This window comes from Protopterus annectens, chromosome 8.part0 (assembly GCF_019279795.1).
Source record: "Protopterus annectens isolate FY-2018-M chromosome 8.part0, PAN1.0, whole genome shotgun sequence".
Taxonomy (NCBI): domain Eukaryota; kingdom Metazoa; phylum Chordata; order Ceratodontiformes; family Protopteridae; genus Protopterus; species Protopterus annectens.
In genome coordinates, this window is record NC_056741.1 from 1,304,586,713 (window position 1) to 1,304,605,850 (window position 19,138).

The 19,138-nt window shown below is 39.1% G+C and overlaps 1 protein-coding gene across 1 annotated transcript in view; it reads right to left on the reverse strand.

Moving 5' to 3' along the window:
• Window positions 1-19,138, reverse strand: part of DDX25 (DEAD-box helicase 25) — a 2,576,846-nt gene that overhangs the window by 1,075,448 nt on the left and 1,482,260 nt on the right. The gene's annotated exons all lie outside the window — the stretch shown is intronic.

A 19,138-nucleotide genomic window follows, 5' to 3' on the forward strand; every position in this document is an offset into this window, starting at 1 on the left:
TTTGTTTTCTGGTATTGAAAGCAGGTTTTGTCCCTTAGTTTTTGAAGTCTAATGGTTTCTTTTGATATCCAGAGCAATCTCTTATTTTTAACATGACATGTATGAGTTGGTGCTAAGCTATTTAGAATAGCTAGAAATATATCATTGAAGTATGTTACAGCCTGGTCGAGTTGGAGATGATGGAGTGGTGTCCAGTTACATTTATTAAGCATGTCTAAGAATGCTTTGTTGGAGAAGTTTTAGGCATTTTGCATAACTTTGTAAACTATAGTTCTGGGTGGGTTGAGCTGATGACGGATTAAGTAGGTAGTTCTATGTTCACTTAAATTATTTGGAAGGCATCCAGAGAGACAGTTGTGGGTGGTCCTATTAATAAGTGACCAGTCTAAGACAGATTCCCTTTTGCTATGTTTATCTATTCGAGTTGGAAACTGGATTGTATGGAATAAACCATGTAGATTTATGAAGGTGGAGGGGTTATCACCAGTGCAAGTGTTTCAATCTAAGCTGAAGTCGCCTGTGATAATGGTTTCATGGGTGTAGTTTGAGGCTGTCCAGGCTATGAGTTCCTCAATGGTAGTGGGAGTATTGTTGGGAGGTACATAAGTGGCTATTATGGTAATACTTTTCTTTGGGTTGATTCTGAGCCGTGTTACTAGGACTTCAAAGTTGTTATCATAAGGGTATTTGATGGGTAGGTAGTCTATGCTTAGGTTATCTTTGCAGAAGATTAGAACCCTGCCTCCCTTCTTCCTGATCCTGTCTAACCTCTTATATGGGGTTTTAGCCAAGTTTCTGTTGCTATAAGAATGTGTAGTGGATATTGTGCAATGACTGCATGAAAGTCTGTGATTTTGTTAATTAGGCTTCTAAGGTTCATGCTCAGAATGAGAAGGTCTGAAGTTTAATGTGAGGAAGGGGTGGAATGGTAGGCATGATGGTATGTTTTGCAGTATGTGACCCAGGATTGGGGTGTATATCACCACTACAGAGAATATGTGATAATATACATGCATGTGTGTGTGACAGTTTGGAGAGTATTTGAAGGTGTTTGCTGAAGTGGTTAGTGGTATTGCTGACAACTACATGTTTGAAGTGGAAGTATGCAATAGGTGTGTGACTGTAGAGTTGGGAGGAGAAGGCAAGGTAGAAGAGTGAGGAGTGGACAGTATTAGTATAATATAGTGTGGGGCTATGGACATGTTCTATCTGTAGATGAGTGTAGGATGTTAGATAGTATGCAGATAGCAGTAAGGTATAGAGTGTGGGCAGGAGAAAGAGCATGGTGTGAATTATTTTATATATATATATATATATATATATATATATATATATATATATATATTTATTTTATTTATTTTATTTTACATTTGTTGACTGGGCTAGTCTAACAGGATATATGACCATTTTCAGTAGAGGCCCAGGGAGAAAAGCTCCACAAAAACAGATAGTTGCAACTACAGATACAGTACACTTTACATAAAATACAGTTGTTTACATAGCAACTTAGTAATCATGAGAGATAAATTAAAAAAAAAAAAGACAAAACAATAATAGAAGAAAAAATGATTTAGAAGGCAGTGACACATTCCTAAAGTCCAAGCTGGATATACATCAGAAAAAAAGTTATTTACAGGGCAGTGACAATTCATAAAGTCCAAGCTGGGTAAACATCATCATTATATATGATTGATATATATGATATAGAATTAAATGGAATATATATAAAGGAGATAAGGAATTCAAGAAAAGAAAGAAACTACTGAGTGGTAATTTCACTGTAAGGAGGGTAGAAATACAGGAAGGATGTGAGAGAGGGAAGACTTCTGCCTAGCACCATGGCTGGGTGGGACAGGAAGTAAGCCAAAAGGAGGTAGAAACAGTATAATGAGTAAGACAGCTGAATGTCATTGTCCATTTAGGGGCAAATGCCCTGGTAGTAAATGAGACCAAAGCAATGTAAGAAGATTTTGTTAATTTAGGAAGGGGTATTAGGCACATAACACATATAGTCTCATGTTATGAGGTACTGCTTTTCCATGGCCAATAGCAGGATGCACTTCAACATGGTTACAGACATTAGCTGAACAACATGCACAGTGGTCAGAATTTAGGCATCACTAGGAAATGAACCTGTCTTGAGGAGGTGCAAACCTATTTTACCATGATGTTCTGCATCAGTATAGATGAGGAAAAAGGAACCAAACTAATGTGATCTCTTAATCTAGAAATTACTTTAAAAATTCAAGTATTCCATCAGCCATAGCAAAAAAAATACTGGTGCCTATAAAGTCACTACCTCCAAATATTAGTTTTTGTTCAGGCATTTCTTCATTGCTATATGATTGTATCCAAGACCAGCCAGGTAAAATACAACAAAATAACCAGCAAAGCCATGAGAAAGTCACAGTAGGAACACATTACAACTGAAAACGTCTATGACAGAAAAGAGATAGAGACTACATCTTGTTATCACCACTAAGTGCTGAATTCAGAAGGGGCCACTGACAGCAGTAAGCCTTAAACTGGGTTGCTACTCTTGGTGGAGGCCCTTTCTGATTCAGGGACAGGCTCACCACAGAGATCTCACATGGTCTGTAGGATCACCATGATGGGTCTTCTCCGCAGCTGAACTACATGCTACTGAGTCATTCCAGAGGAACACTTTATGCTAATTAGTCATGTATGGCAGTGGTAAGGCTTTTACATGGCCAAGCAATTTCAAGAATTGAGTGTGTAAGGTAGCTTAGCCTCCTACATTAAATAACTCTGCCAAATGTTCACATTCACCCATTAATTGCAATTGGTGAAACTGTATTAGAGGCAAGTGTAGGGGAACTTAGCAGTCAGGTAGTGTGTATGGGGGGGTGTATGTCAGAGTATATACAAAGGGATGAGTGGTCTTAGGTGTGTGTGTACCGATGCCCATAATCCCGAGACCAGATACCTGAAAGACGAAAAGACTGGAAGACCAGACGCGCAAAATTTAAAATCCCGAACACTACACTAAACATACACCACACACATACACATACACACACCTTCACCCAAAACACAAACACACTAACCTACACTACATACATGCAAGCCCCCTGCACCCCCTACACACCCTACATAAATATTCTAACTCCAAGGTCGCACTACACAGAGAAACACACAAAAACACCACCACACACCTACATTCCCCTTGCACACACACATCACAGTCACAGCACACACTTACACACACAAAAGCCCCTAACCAACACACTCAAACATAGATACTTACCTGACCTTACACCATCCATTCACAAACCGCAACACCAGAAGCACTACTTCAACATCTCCGAACCTCGGGATTTTGAAATTCACATTTCTGGTCTTCCGGTCTTCTCATCTTTCAGGTATCTGATGACGGGATTATGGGCGTCAGTATTCTGGATTTACGGTCTTATGTAGTGAACCCATATATATATATATATATATATATATATATATATATATATATATATATATATGTATATGGGTCTACTACTGGAGATCGAAATTACACTATTTCGAAATCTGGTAGTAGATGCCCACTAACGCGAAAGTGCACTTCACCAAAAGTGCACTTTCACGAACACCACTAGAACGAACGGGCAATGTCCTCCACTGTGGTGCATTAGTCATAGACCTTAGAGTTAGGGCTTGGGTTAAGGATAGTGGATAGCCCTACCAGGTATCCACTATCCTTAACCCAAGCCCTAACCCTAAGGTCTGTGACTACCACACCACAGTGAAGGGCATAGGCCTGTGACTACTGCACCATGGAGGACATACAATTTCCTCCACTGTGGTGCAGTAGTCATGGACCTTAGGGTTAGGGCTTGGGTTAAGGATCATGGATAGCCCTACTAGCTTTCCACTATCCTTAGCCTAAGCCCTAACCCTAAGGTCCTTAACCATTCGCTCAAGTGGTGTTCGGTGAAATGCACTTTTGCGTAACCGTGGGTCTACTGTTTATTTTCGAAAAAGTGAGTTTTCAATTCACACTTTTTTTTCTCTCTGCTTCATAATGGGTGGTGTCCTGGGAGCTCAGGGCTCATAGGCTCATATATCCCAGTTTCTAACAATAGCTCTGTCCATTCCTCAATGAGCACCTTGTATACTATTTGGCCATAAGTCTTCAGTGGCACTCTGTAAAAGGGTTCTGCAAATACATGTGAAAATTTCAGACTGATGTTGTGGGATTATGTTGTAGTACTTCTCTGGCTAAACCGCAGCCACCCATTGTTAGCTAAACAAGTTCCCACTATTTTCACTTTGGAATTAGGATTATAATAGGCAACAAAGTTTCTTCTGCATTCATAAAGTGAGAAGGCTGTGTGTTTTAGCCCCACACAAGATAGGATGATACTCTTCAAAGGATACTGTAATGTAGCATAAGAACAAGGTAAAAAATTCAGCCATTGAATACCATAATCATTCCGGACATGAGCCCAGTGATGTAAAGGATCCTAAAGCACTAATTAATGTCAGAAAAGGTAGAAGCTCCAGCACCTCACATAAACAAATGTCACAGCATTTATGTACAAACTGAAATATTTTGTGAGGTTCACCTACATATCCAATTTGTAGGCTAAAAAGCATGCATAAATCCAAGCAAAATTATGAATCAATAATGCATTAGAATTTCTGCAGTCCTTGTAAAAGCAGTGATATATAGCATTTTGCTCTTGATAAAAAAGGAGAAATTACACGCTTTTCATAAGTATTCACAGATACACTTCTGATCGGCTGAATTAATACAATCACCATATACTGTAGTTTGCTCATCTGAAAGCATCCAGCCATCAGCTATGCAAAGAGCTACATAATGAAGCAGTCACAATTTTTCCACAGCAGTGTAACACCTACATGTGAGCAGTACACCAGACGATATGTGAAATCACATCAAATAAACTGAAATATTCCTAGTGACTGTCATACCTCTCAGCTGTCTGGATTTTTACAGAAGGTCCAGATTTTTGGCTCACATGTTTGTCCCAACCTCATAAAATTTGTAGCTTTCTGGCAAATCACTGGGGATTGAAGTCATTAAAAAATGAGAAACATTTGAGTCTCAGACTTCATATCCTTCAGAAAATATGTGCTAATGGAAACCCTGTTATTCTAGTAACTTTCTAAGTTTATAAAAGCAATATTTAAACTCTTTCCCTATTTTTGGTCATTTGGCCCCCTATTATTTGTGAGACTGTCCAGATTTTTTGTGACAAGACGTTCAGAGGTACACTGACTGTACTCAACTACTACCTCTTACTGAAACATATTAAAGAATAGCACTTATCTAGCATCAGGTATACAAAAAAAAAACTGTGATCAAAAATGTGTCAGGAACTGCATCCATGTGGAAATGTTATACCAAATGGTATCTGCCATAATGTAAAATAAAGTGAAGTAGCCCTTTCCCTATGTTTAACTATTAGTTTTCACTACTGGTATCAGAGAGGAGTGCTTGTGAAAGCATGAAGATCATAGCACTGTACTTTGTTTCGCTGCAGTCATGTTTTACAGAAGTACACATTTATGAGGTGGAATTAATGCAGTCTCCAGATACTGGGTATTACAGTTGAGGAATGCCATTGTAAAGCACAATGAGAGCAATGCTGTGCAAAAATGAGCAAGAAAAGACAGCCCACGGTGATCTGGAGTGTTGTAGCAACCATGGTGCAATCAGTAGATGAAATGATATTTATAATCATGTAAGCTAAAACTAAATATCTTGGCTACTACTTCACATAAATGTGTATCAGAGAACAAAAGTTGTCAAAGCATCAAGACTAATGCTGCTCCGGTAATTTTTTTCCCAGTGTTTTAATAGGAAGTACAGCATGTAGCAATTCATGTTGCTGCATAACAGGGCTTGGTTTTCTTGGTTCTGTCTTAGTTTGAGTCTGCACAAATTTCTTAGGGCTGCATAAGTATTTCTGTGTGTTCTGGTTTCCTCCCATATCCCCAACATGTGCTATAGGTGGATGTGCAATTCTCCAACTTGCCTATATATCTGTGTGCATGCATGCGTGTGTGTGTGTGTGTGTGTGTGTGTGTGTGTGTGTGTGTGTGTGTGTGTGTGTGTGTGTGTGTGTGTGTGTGTGTGCGTGTGTGTGTGTATGTTCATGTGTCCTTCAGTGGGCAGGTGTCTTGTGTAGGATTAGTTTCAATGTCTTGCATTGGATTAGTTTCAATGTCTTGCATTGTCTCACTAGGTTCTGAGTCCCATAAAATTACGTTGGATTAACTGGCCTATCAGAGAATGAATGAATAAATAATCTTTTTTGTTATTTAAAAAAAAAACAGCAACTCATATACATCTTAGCTCTTACAACCATGTACAACACAAAACCAAAAGCTAACTGAAATGAGATAAGGTAAAGTAGAATATTTCTGAAGCCTCCAGTTGCTATTACCTTTCACTATCAATCATCAGAGAACTCTGTCTGTCTAACTGTCAAAATCATAATTCTGCATGTTGTTTTCCAGTAAATCTTTTTTTAAGTGCACATTAATACAGTCTCAAAATGTAAAATTGCTGGCATCCTAGTGCTGTACTATACAGTGTTGAAGGAATGAAGCATTCAGCCATGCACACATGAGTATCATGGGGCAGTCAGGGTGTCATGCGCACATGAGTATCATGGGGCAATCAGGGTGTCATGCGCACATGAGTATCATGGGGCAGTCAGGGTGTCATGTCCACATGAGTATCGTGGGGCAGTCAGGGTGTCATGCACACATGAGTATCATGGGGCAGTCAGGGTGTCATGTGCACATGAGTATCATGGGGCAGTCAGGGTGTTATGCGCACATGAGTATCATGGGGCAATCAGGGTGTCATGCACACATGAGTATCATGGGGCAGTCAGGGTGTCATGCACACATGAGTATCATGGGGCAGTCAAGGTGTCATGCGCACATGAGTATCGTGGGGCAGTCAGGGTGTCATGCACACATGAGTATCATAGGGCAGTCAGGGTGTCATGTGCACATGAGTATCATGGGGCAGTCAGGGTGTTCTGCAAAACAGTAACGTCCATGGATATAAACCCTGCTCCAAGATGTGTTTGTAATCATACAAAATCAAACTGCAGTGCCATGATGATGTGTAAAATGCAGAAATCAGCTTTAGACTTATTCAGATCTTTATTGCTTATGTTTTTATTTTAATATTTGTTATCATATAAAATAAAATTAAATATTCCTACTGCTTCCATCTGGCCATTTCTCCTCACTATCTGGTATCATGTGGCTTTTGTTTTAGATGAAGTGAGATGTTTGATGATCAGGGTATGGTTTCATACTATCCCACTGATGCCAATTTATATATTATGATATAAGGCTTGCAATCACACATACTGCTGGTACCAGTTTATATGCGATAGTCAGGGACTACAGTTTAACAATTTCCACTGCTAACTCCCAAGTAATATGTGATGGATGATTGGCCTTAAGAGCATACAGAAAATTTGCACGGATGTCATAGGTTATGACTAACACCTACCATAATCACATAAGCCTTACAATTAATAGCTGCACTGTGAATTATGATCAGTGACTGACCTCTTGGTCCAGTGCCTTCCACTACAGTCTTCCAAAAAGCAGTTGAGACTTGGGAAAAATTATTTTGCACACACACACACACACACACACACACACACACACACACACACACACACACACACACACACACACACACACACACACACACACGTACTCATGCATGCACACACACTTTTCATACCATTATAATACGAGTACCCTATTCCTGTGTTCCTGTCTTTATGATCAGGTTTCAACCATATAGACCAATCTAGCAAAACAAGTACAAACTTACTGTCCCTCTTAAAATGAGCCAGCCATTACGTAATTATTTATCAGCTACCTTAAAATAGTTACCATTTGAAAGGCACATGCCTACAGTTAACAATGTATCAAAGCAATGCCAATACCTTGCTCTCTAATAAATAAACCACCACGGACAAGACTGTGTAACCGAACAGTAAAATTGCATTATTTAACAGAAATCAAGGAACATAGTTTATTTTATATATATATATATATATATATATATATATATATATATATATATATATATATATATTCATATACACTGTTTGGAAACAGAAGAAACTAAGGAAAGCAGTAGCAAATAATCCTATTGCTAATGCTGTCTTAACTAACTAGAAAGTCATCCAAAAATGAGCCATAGACTGACATGAATCTGAATACATATAATGTAGCAAATAACCGTACTGCTAATGCAGTCTTACAGACTAACTGGAAAGCCATCCAGAAATGAGCTATAGACTGACATAAGAGTCTGAATACATATAATGTTGTGCTCTACACTAAATCTGTATGAATGGCCAAACATAGAGCCACACAACTAAATTCTCAACTGAAAAAATAACTCCTATGAATTCCCAGCTCAAATGTTTAAGTGGAAAAAACTGCTGTATACTTGCAGGCTTCCATAGCCTTCTTATGTATACACTTCTGTGTGTCATACAAAACATATGGAAAGAGGAGAGGAATCTGTTAGATTTATCCTTATTTCTTCAAGCAGAGAGATATGCCAGCATGGAACCTGGCAACCTTTATAGGTTCATAGGTTCATAGGTGTGTACTAGGCTAATGACCCTGGAGCCATTACAAGTCTAGTCCATAGGATTACCCTGGCATCGTGCCACCCAACCTTAGTTCCTAGTGCCTCTGTTGAGTAGAGCCACTGGAGTGATCCCCGGGGTGAATTTTATATTTCCCATCCACTCATCAAGATTTCTCTTGAATAGGGCCAGTGAAGTGCTCTGCTTGACATGTATGGGAAGTCTATTACATAGTATGGGCAGTCTCTGGGTTATGAACCTGTCCCTCCACCATGTTCTGCTGATTGTGGTAATGAGGTTGAGGTCTCTGAAGCATGTGGTGCGGAGGGATTGGGATTTCTTTAGATGTAGCATTTCTAACAGAGCTGGGTCAGACATGGCTTTGAAAGTCAAGCAGAGATCACCTCTAAGTAGGCGATATGAGACAGAGAATAGTTGAAGTTTTTTGAGTCCATCCATATAGGACAAGTGTTTAAGGCCTAGGATCCTCTTTGTGAGGTACTTTTGTGGCTTTGGGGCATTGTACTCGATGAATGCCCTAATGAGGAAAGAGTAGAGGGAGACAATGACCTCTTTCTTTCTGGATGCACTGTTCCAGTCATGCAAACACAATTGTAAGGGCTATCCCATGAACAGTACTCCAATGATGGCCATAAGGACAGAAGTAATCACTACCATGTGGGTAGCTTCATCACACTAGCAGAGCCAAGGTACATGCAGCATCCAACATGTTTCTGAGCTATTCTGGTAAATAGATTTCAGAAAAGAAAGATGTTGTCGTGCCTCCTTACTGTGCTCTGCAGAACCCTAGGTGGAATGACAAATTCATTTCTGTAAGCTCCGGTTCAGGAGGAATTTAAGTGATGAAGGAAACCCACATGAAAACTAACAAATTAATATGGGGCCTTTCAAAGACATGTTACATATATTTCTGTGATTTTCCTTTGTAGTGCATGGGTGAAGGATGAAACAGTACAAAGGTAATCCACTCAGGAGTCTGAAGGACACAGGAGACAATGATAAGGTAAACCCATGTACACAAATAGCCACCCCAGCACAAAAGAAATACATTTCTTAGGAGAGAGAGAATGGCTCACATTTAAAAAGAAAGTAGGGAAGTCAAACATGTACCAATAGGTGTAAAAGCACCATTGACCGATCTTTTTTATGAAATTGTTAGGCAAACATGGTAGATTTTTTCATAAAGTGTTACAACAGATGGATAGTTGTCTTACAGAAAGCAGCTGCATTTATAGAAAGCATCAGTCTTATAAAGAAATAAGCTAGCTAATTACCTTCCTCCTCCTCTTCTTATACCAATATGCACCCATGTCAATGACAGGCTCTGAAACCTATCCCTGCTGTTGCATTACTGCCTTGTAATTCTGTATTACAGTATATTCTGTTATATTGTGTTGTGTTGTACTGCACTGTTTTAGATAATACACAGCAATGTTGATGGAACAAAGATGAGGCTGGCACCAGTTCAATGAGGATTCTAGAATTTTAATGAGAAAAAAAAAACATTTTTGTTCCATAGTAGCTGTTTAACTTTTCATTCTTTTTTTGAGATTAGCTGTTTTGTTTATAAAAAAACAGTGACAAGGAAGACATTGCATCAGACTACAACAATAGATGCTGACCGTGAGCAATATGTGAACAGTACAAACTATACAGGCCTCAGTAGAGCATTGCAAATATTACTTATGAACAAGGTAATAGCATAGTGGCCCTTAATTAAAATGTGGCTCACCAAATCACCTCGCCAGTGACTTCTGATCGAAAGAAACTATCCAGAGTTCAACCAGTGATTCAGAAACAATACATGATTTTGCCCTAGACTAAAAGTATAATTTTCCATTACATCAGATATTTCATCTTCAGTCAGTTTTATTTACCACAAAGTCGTATCTCAACACACACATTACTCACAAGAGCCAATGGCTGCCCCACTTTAACTCCCATTCTCCGTTCTTACCACCCTAACAGGCTACTTTGCTCTAATGAATAACATCTTCTCAGCACATATGAACCCAACAAATCCTCTGGCCAAGGTGTTTATCCATACTCTGTCACTAAAAAATGGAATTCTGTCCCTTGCAAAATGAAATCTACCTCTAAGCTTTCCAGCTTCAAACAACTACTAAAAGACTACCTAAATGAAACTTGTCTCTATTCCTGCACTACCCCAGGCTTAACTAGTCACTCCCTCCTTCTACCAACAGCACACAGTATGTTCAGAGAGAACCAATTAGTCAAATCTGTTTGTTAGACAAATAACAAATATATTTTTGCCTAGGCTAAATTATCTACTCATCGCTGTTCCAAAGATTGTACTCAGTGTGTTTAATGTCATCTCTATGAACTGCAACTTGTGAATACTTTACCTACTGACAATGTTCTTTTTCAGCTTGTAGTAGCTGCCCAAATATTTGCAGTATATAGGTCACATGAGGTCTCTAAAATAAAATAAAAAATAAAGTCGCATGAGGTTTTAATATTTAGTGAGTCACTAGACAAACCTAACATAAGAACATAATGATGAAGGTAATGATCAGGCCACTGGAGAATTGTGGAAAGTGTTATCAAAGAGTACAAAAATATTTTGCAAAAATCGAGGGAAAATTGCAGGCTTTGGTACCCAATCCCCACTAACAGATTGTTATGTTATATACTACAACTTGTACAAGTCACATAACTTACTAAACAGATGCGCTGCCATGTGTTGAAGATTTCAGTCCGAGTTTTCCTTAAAGACACTTACAGACAAAGCTCTGCAGAGTGTATCTTCAAGGCTTCTAAACATCCAAAGCAATGCAATGCAAGCATGCATGCTACACATTACTCATGGTTCTCTGTCTTGAATGGATTATAGTTAAGACTTAACTACCAGGCCTGTTTTGCTGTATGTTAATGTGTTAATCAGTGAACATCTTCATTCCCACAATACATGTAACATTTAATTCCAAACCCCCTTAAGTACAAATAACAAAGAGGATTACCAGCCTCAAAGAGATGCCCTATGCAGACCGTTTCAAAAAACTGCAGCTTTACTCCGTTGCATATCACCTACTCAGAGGCGATCTCTGCCTAACACACAAAGCTATGTCAAACCCAGAGCTTTTAGACATGCTCCACTTAAAGAAATCCCAATCCCTACGAGCTACACGCTCTAGGGACCTAAACCTCATCACCACAATAAACAGAACATGCTGGAGATAGATTCCTGTCCCAGAGACTTCCCATACTCTGGAACAAACTACCTATCTATATCAAACAAAGCTCCTCATTAGCACTCTTCAAGAAAAATCTTGATGATTGGATAAGAGATAGGAAATTCACCCCAGGGATCACTTCTGTGGCTCTGCTCGACAGTGGCACAGGAAAATAATTTTTTTGGGTGGCGAAAGCCAGGGTACATTTGGCTAGGCTTATATAGGCCCTAGGGCCAATAGCCTAGTACCTACCTATGAACCTATGAACCTATGAACATAAAATGGCCAAACACTGTCATAAGAGCTACTAGTTAAGGTGTTGATGTGTTTCTTTAGACTCTATAATCATGAGTTAGGTCACTTAAACTTGTATGGAATCACTAGATTCATCTCCACTGAATATACTCAGTATTCTATACAACCAAGTTACTTAAATGGCTCAAATATTTAAATTATCATTTAGGATAGCAGGGAAGTTCAGCTATGAAAAACTAAACTCTGTACTCCCTGCTTCATCCATGTGAATGGGGACATTTTTTATTTTTTTACTACCTATTGTTTAATTTCTGTTTGTCTCTGTAAAGTTCTCTGACCACCTGTTTAAACTCTGGATTCACATAACCAGTCTGTAATGCACATTGTCTAGATGATGAAACCAGGAATAGAATAAATCACTTGAGAAATCGCCTTCCCTGGTTCTGCTTAGCATATACTGCAACATTTGATTTAGCATTACTGTCCTTTGTTAGATTAACTTGCATATGTGAAATGTATCAGTATTTTGGTAAAAAAAATAGTGTCATAAATTGTAAAAAAAAAAAAATGTAGTATTTGTGTGTAGAGCACAATGAAAATTGTAGAAATTGTGAAAACATCGTGGGTCTCTGATAACGAGCTATGGATGAGACATATTCTGCAAACCTTGGTTTGATGACTGTTGCCTAAACTCTTATACCATCTGACATGATGATAGCCAAACTAGAGGGTCACCCCTGTGAAGTAGGCAGTTTTGCCTAATGGATAGTGTCTGATTAATTAAGTCAGGTTAAGTTAAATAAACTACGTAACACTATACATGTGTAGCACAGTAATATACTGTAGGGGCAGCTAACACTCTCTAGCTGTGCTACACTGGTATCTGTCAGCCTTATTGTACATGACCAGCATTCAATTAAATCAGTGACTCATAGGATACATGAACTTCATGTCCTTCCTCACCTGTCCTTTCTCTAGCCCTGCCTGCCCCCATCCTGAATTCCAAACCTAGAATTTACCTGAGAAAAAATATACTATCTAACAGTAGTACTATTACCACTAGTCAGAGAAAGCGTGTCTGGTTTACTGTTACAGTTTGGGTCATTTTTTTTTTTTTTTAGTTGACCAGTTGCAAAAGGAGGGCATTTGTTTTCCTTTTATGGTCAGTGTAGGGCCAATTTGTTTGATCAGTTAAAGTGAATGTTGTCATGCACAGGTCAGTTTATAAACTGATGAAATGATGTGCGGTATACAGCAGAGCAAGCTTATAGTCAAATCAGTAACTCATATGAGACACAGCAACAATGTCTGTGTGTTGTGGGATTCTATTCCATTAGTTTTATTGCACTGAATGCACCAGTAAAGACAAAGTAAAAAGTCATGGGCATTCAGATGTCTTATAGCTGAAACACTAGTATGTCCTTAAGAGTCATTTGCATATATCACATGAGCCTCCACTACAGGAGGTTTAAAGTATTACACAGTGAAGACTCTATCTTACCTTGGTCTCTCTTGGACTATTTATATACATATACATACCCACTCATACACAAAGAATTATATGTGTATATATGTATATATAGATAGAGCTAGATAGATAATAGACAAAAAAATAAAACGTTTACACAGACAAACCCAAACCATTCAGTAAAACTGCAAGAAAGACTCAAACAAGCTAGAATCTTCACTGTGTAATACCTTAAATCTTCTGTGGTGAAGACCCATGGGATATATGCAAATTATTCCTTAAGGACATAGTGGTGTTTCAGCTTCATGGCTTCGGAATGTGTTTCTTGCCGTTTTTACCGAATGTTTTGTCTTTGTGACCTTTTTCCCCTTTTGCATGTTTGTATTTATATATACACTCTCACAAACACACACGCAGATAAATACAGAGAGAGAGATGTGTGTGTGTGTGTGTGTGTGTGTGTGTGTGTGTGTGTGTGTGTGTGTGTGTGTGTGTGTGTGTGTGTGAGATTTCTCAGACATCACAACTGCAACTTCAGAGAAGAGGCCGATGGATATTTTCTGAGAAGCACAAGGAAAAAAGATGAATACATCCTTATGAAATGTTCAAAAATCCACTAATGACTGCAGGTATTAAAATCTAGAAAGACAATATAAATGCAATTCTTTTGGTTAGAAAGAACAACAAAAATTGACTACCCAGAGCTAAACTTTTAGTCTAAACTTTAAAACTAATCCCATCTAATCTTTATCTGCCAATCCAAATCCCAGCAAATCTTTTATTAGAAAGGGCCTAGCCACAGCCTGCAGCCAGTACAGTTACAGCACATTTCAACTCAATAAATGTTGGGACGGAACAGCAGCAAAGCAGACCAATTATCCTCAAATAAAACAATCTGCAATCTTTGGGGGACAATTAGAACTCGCTAATCCCAGCTGAAAAGCAAAGAGGACCTACCAGTTTATTGTCTTTTAGTCTTTCTAATCAGGGCCGCTGGGCCTTGTCTGTTTACAATACAAATATGCAATTAAAAATTCCAACAAGCTCCAGTAATTGGTTCACATATGGGTTCCCACAAAAAATGCCCCCTTATTTCCCTGCCTTGCTGACCCCCCTCACAAATCTCCCACCAAGTGAATTTTAATTAAATGTGTTCCAAAATCCGAGCTGACACAGGGGGAGGAGATTCCAAAGGCCTGGAAGCTGCAGTCAATGTCAATGAATGCATCTAACTGTAATAATAACCCGAAGGAATTTTTTGAAAAGCAAAGCATTAATTGAGAAGATTTTGTCTAAAGACTTGTCTTAATTAGATGAACCAGAGATCAAAAAAGCATTTTGTAGCCATCCTGTCTGAACCAGCCATGCAACCTTTAGGAAAATAAAGAAGAGAAATGACTTCTAGAAACTGCAACACAGCTTAGCAATATTTGATTTTCTATAGTAGTGCTGTAGCAGGCAACAGAAACACTATCAAAGTATAACCAGATTCAGAAAACAACTTTATAAAACAGATAAGCTGTAATACAGCAAACTCATGCTTTCTACCACTGGGAACAAAAAAAACTGTTACAAGAAAAGTAGACAGAGTATAAGGAAAAGAGAAAGGCTGTAAGGTATGACTAAAAAAATTGGTCACTCAGTGAGGCCACAGACTCTGTAGATACAACCCCCCCACCCCCACCCTTAAAGGACAGGAGATCTTCTGCAGTTTCCACCACACTGAGATGAAATATGTGGCACAATGGTTATGGGGAAAACATTGAATTTGAGTGGCAAGAAAGGATGACAGTACTGTGCCAGTGACAAAGATGGAAAGCTATGACTTACTGTAGTGCCATAAATATGCTGTCTACTCCAATAAATCACTCTATTTTATATGACACCATCAGAGGCTTTGTAGCCTCCCATATCTCCATGACTCAGTGAGTTAATTAGCAACTTCATTCATAGAGGAAGTTAATGCTTGCTTTAGTAGAAATAAATGTAAGGATAATGAGAAACAGTACTAATGGGCAGTATGTTGCAGTACTAATGGGCAGTATGTTGCAGTACTAATGGGCAGTATGATACGGTATTAATGGGCAGTATGTTACAGTACCAATTTGCAGTATGATGCAGTACTAATGGGCAATATGTTATAGTACTAATGAGCAGTAAGATGGAGTACTAATGAGCAGTATGTTGCAGTACTAATGGGCAATATGATGCAGTACTAATGGCCAGTATGTTGCAGTACTAATGAGCAGTACGTTGTACTACTAATGGGCAGTATGATGGAGTACTAATGGGCAGTATTTTGCAGTACTAATGAGCAGTATGTTGCAGTACTAATGGGCAGTATGATGGAGTACTAATGGGCAGTATGTTGCAGTACTAATGGCTAATGGGCAGTATGATGGATTACTAATGGGCAGTATGTTGCAGTACTAATGGGCAGTACATTGTACTACTAATGGGCAGAATGATGCAGTACTAATGGGCAGTATGTTGCAGTACTAATGGGCAGTATGATGGAGTACTAATGGGCAGTATGTTGCAGTACTAATGGGCAGTACATTGTACTACTAATGGGCAGTATGATGCAGTACTAATGGGCAGTATGTTGCAGTACTAATGGGCAGTATGATGGAGTACTAATGGGTAGTATGTTGCAGTACTAATGGGCAATATGATGCAGTACTATGAATGGTATCAACACAAAGCACAATAAAAACAGTATATAACATACTGTATGGCAACACAATGTGATGCAGTGCAGTGCAGTATACTACAACGTGGATAAAATAAAAGTCATATTGGAACCAATGGACTCCACCTACATATGTGTGTTAATAACCCAGTAAAACAGTCCAGATAAGCTTTCACAACCTCGTTAGTTGTACCCAAAATAATACCTGGAATTTAAACTGAAGTTAAAGATTCCGTGCAACTATTTTTTTGCACTTACCTGCAGTCTTTTTCTTTCTTTTGGGATGACAGGATTGATTTGCACTATGCATATCCAGTTTACTGGATATTCTGTTATTCATTTAATTGTTATTTCAGTAAGGATGGGTCATTTTATTGCTATGGAGGGCATTTTCTGGGAAGAGATCTTTCTTAAAAAAAAGTGAGAGTGCAAACTTACATGACAGAAAGACAGTGAAGGTAAGCAACTAATGAGGAAATGCATTTTCAGAACAAACAGGCCACTTTGATTTTGTCAGTCTGCACACAATCTTTAAATACAACAGAATAAAATACAGATTTTAACAGAAAGGGACAAAAGCTTGCTCTAGTTTGACCATTTCTCTGCCTATGGAAAATGTTGCTCCTTGGAAGCAACAGTTTGTCAGATACTTTCAGTCTGGAACTGTGAAATAAACTGCTGGAATAGTGAGCTGTTTTAAAAACAGCACTACTGGAAAAAAGTAGCATCGATGACTTCATCTGTGAAAACATGTTTCACCAATATCAGTGCAAAGTTTAATTGTGAGACATCAGTGATTAGCTCTAATATATGATCACTAATATGTCACTTCTTTCATTCATATTAAGAGATCAGGACAGATATGTGTTGAGAATCTCTTCTCACTCTCTATAGTGACACCAGAGTTAGAATATATATATTGGGGGGGCAGAGGGCATAGCCACACCTCATGAGTTCAGGTATAAAGACCCCCTCACGAAGATGCTTTTCAAGTGATTTTAGTACTTTGAATTGCAATTGTTTTTGAAAATGAAAATTTTCTGAAAGAATTAATGTTTTGTCTGTTTGAATTTGGTACCCTTTCTGAAAGCACCTGAAATGTTTCTAGCACCCTCCATTCCATCTTTCTCTGAATTATATTAAGCAATTTCAGTTATTTTTTAGATGGTTTTAGTGCAAGCAATGGACCGTTTCACTTTCCCTCCTCTAGGATGTATCCGTTTCTTCTATCCCTTTTTGAATATCTTACTTTCTGAAACTGATCACATGGACACTAGGGTATGTGCAGCTTTGACTATTCTTGGACCTTTTGTCAGAAAATATTGTGGATATATCCCAGACATCTGCCTCAGGAATATGACACTAGTTGCTGGATGTTCTGTTTCAGCATGTGGGAGAGCATACATGCTTCTCATTGACCACAGATGACAGAAACAACAATTTGCTAGCTGCTAGCATTCTACAGAATATTACATTTCCCTGAAGATCTACTGGGCCACTGATTTCACCCTCAACATTATCAAAGCTCCTCCTGGTCCACAGAACCAAAGGTGCATCAGTCAAAAGGGTCTCCACTCCATTAACTACAGGATGATGCTCAATGCACAGTGTACCATATACAATGTGCTTGTGAACCATCAAGCCAGTTCTGATGATTCCTTCATCTGGCATACTTCTGATCCTATATCAGTGATTTGTGCAGGCTGACTTCCCACAGGGGCATATAACTGGTGATCCTGGATATGGCCTGGAGCCATGGCTTGCGATATCTATAAGTAAATCTCAGAGCATGGCTGAAATGGCATACATTTCTGCACTGTTACAGACACAAACATGAAATGACAGACATTTCTGCACTGTTACAGACACAAAACATGACTGACCATGTGTTTGGACTGACGGTCTGCTTCTACTGCTTAGAATCCTCTGCTGATGGGCTGTAGTGTTCTCCAGAGCCTGCAACAAGATATTCACTGTCTGTGCAATGTTGCATAATATGACTACACAGATAGCTAGAGCAAGGAATTGCCATCAGAGGAAAAGTTGTACCTGAGCCAGCAGTGGTGGAGATGGTCCTGGTTAAAGAGCCATTGGAGGAACCAGCTGCAGTGGAAGACTGTGCAAGGCAGAGAGGTGGATGCAATACTTTATGGCACTGGCAAAGAGACAGCATCAGATCTACAACTATGGTCCAAATTAGGCAACATAAATAAAAACTGATTCATGAAATATTACACCCAGGTTATGATCTTTAGTGCATCAACTGGCCATGCTGTACATCAGAAACCATCTATCCATATAAATCATTTGCAAGAGTAGGGCACAGTAGTCCTCATATACAGAGGTCAGGGATGTCACACTGACAGGAATCAGCAAGGGGAACTGAAGTGGGGATGGTTGTTTACTAAGTATGTGGATGGGAGTGTGTTATATGGCCAGAGGGGTGCTGCTTCCTTGCTTCCTGAAAGGGGTTGGTGTCCAGCAGTACTGTATATGTATATACACTGTGTGCAGTGGAACAGGTGTCATGTGACCTCTGGTAATAAGAATACAGCCTACAGACATCTTCAGCCATATGTGCATAGCCTCTGATGGCTGTCACTAGCACCAACACATGTGGGCAGGGATGGTGTTGAATCACTTGACTGTGACTGCCTGTCCATGGCTGGTGCCCACCCTCAATGTATGCCATATCTCTGTGGGTTTCTGTACCATGCTTGAAAAGGTACCCCACCAGTAGGTGAAGTGCATGAGGCGGATTAACCTGGCCTATGGGGGTGTTCTTATGGTGGGGGCAGAGGAACAGCAGCCATAGGAATGATGGGGGCCCCAGTGAGCAGAAGTACTACAGCACCTATGTGCATTAATGTCAACTACCAGCTGA